Below are 915 nucleotides of genomic sequence, written 5' to 3' on the forward strand. Positions count from 1 at the left end.
CGCCGTGCCAGCGCTCACTGCCCACCCCCGGGCCTGGAACCGCTGAAGCTGCTGGGCAGCACCGTGCTCTGAGCCAGGGCAGTGCCCGGCTGGCAGCCCCGGTGCCCACCCAGCCCCACGCATTGCACCGGGACCAGGGACATCCCCACTCTCTCCACAGAGCCAGGGTTCCTGCTGCTGGGGGTGGCAGGAGGAGGGGGCTGTGCCCAGACACTCATTTGGGGATGTCGTGGTGCCTGCCTGGCAGCAGCAGCCCAGGGTGGGCAGCTCAGCCCTGCCCATGCTCAGCCTCTGGCACAACACTGGAGCTCATCCAGGGAACTCATCCAGGACACGCCCCAGCTCAGTGGCACCGAGGGTCCTGGGGAGCCCAGGGCTGCCCGTGGTGAGGGATGGAGGGCACAAATGAGCTCCTGTGAGCCCTGACAAGGCCGTGGTGCCCGCTGGGTGCCACTCCATAAACTGCCATGCTGAGACCGAAGCTCTGCCTGGATCCGGCTCCCTGGGGGCAGCTGGCACGGAGGCGCCCTGCTGCAGCATCTCTGGCACATCTCTGCCCTGCCCATCCCCGTGCCCCTGCCCCGCTACCCGGGAGTGCTGGGGGAGCACCCACAGGGTCTGCTGGCTGTCCCCTGTGGTGGGGTCTGCACACACGGTAAGGTCACAGCTCCCGGCCCCCCCATTAATCCCCATGGTTGCAGCCCCCGGGCAATGCCCCCCTGCATCGGGTGCAGCCAGAGCTGCCCTCCCAGTTACACCAGCGCCAAACTGGTGTGACGCTGGAGGAGCGGCCGTGCCGCGCCAGCCTGTCCCCAGCTGCCGGCAGAGGGCAGGGATGGGCCGCTGCGGGGCTGGCACGGACGGGGCAGGGAGCTGGCACCCCCAGCTCCCCAAACCGGCCCCGCCGCCACCCTA

At 69.6% G+C, this 915-nt stretch overlaps 1 protein-coding gene across 1 annotated transcript in view; it reads left to right on the top strand.

The window, feature by feature from the left end:
* The window catches only part of GPR142 (G protein-coupled receptor 142), a 4,714-nt gene that overhangs the window by 1,390 nt on the left and 2,409 nt on the right, over positions 1-915 (top strand). The window lies entirely within an intron of this gene.

This window comes from Geospiza fortis, unplaced genomic scaffold (genome assembly GCF_000277835.1).
Source record: "Geospiza fortis unplaced genomic scaffold, GeoFor_1.0 scaffold135, whole genome shotgun sequence".
Taxonomy (NCBI): Eukaryota; Metazoa; Chordata; class Aves; order Passeriformes; family Thraupidae; genus Geospiza; species Geospiza fortis.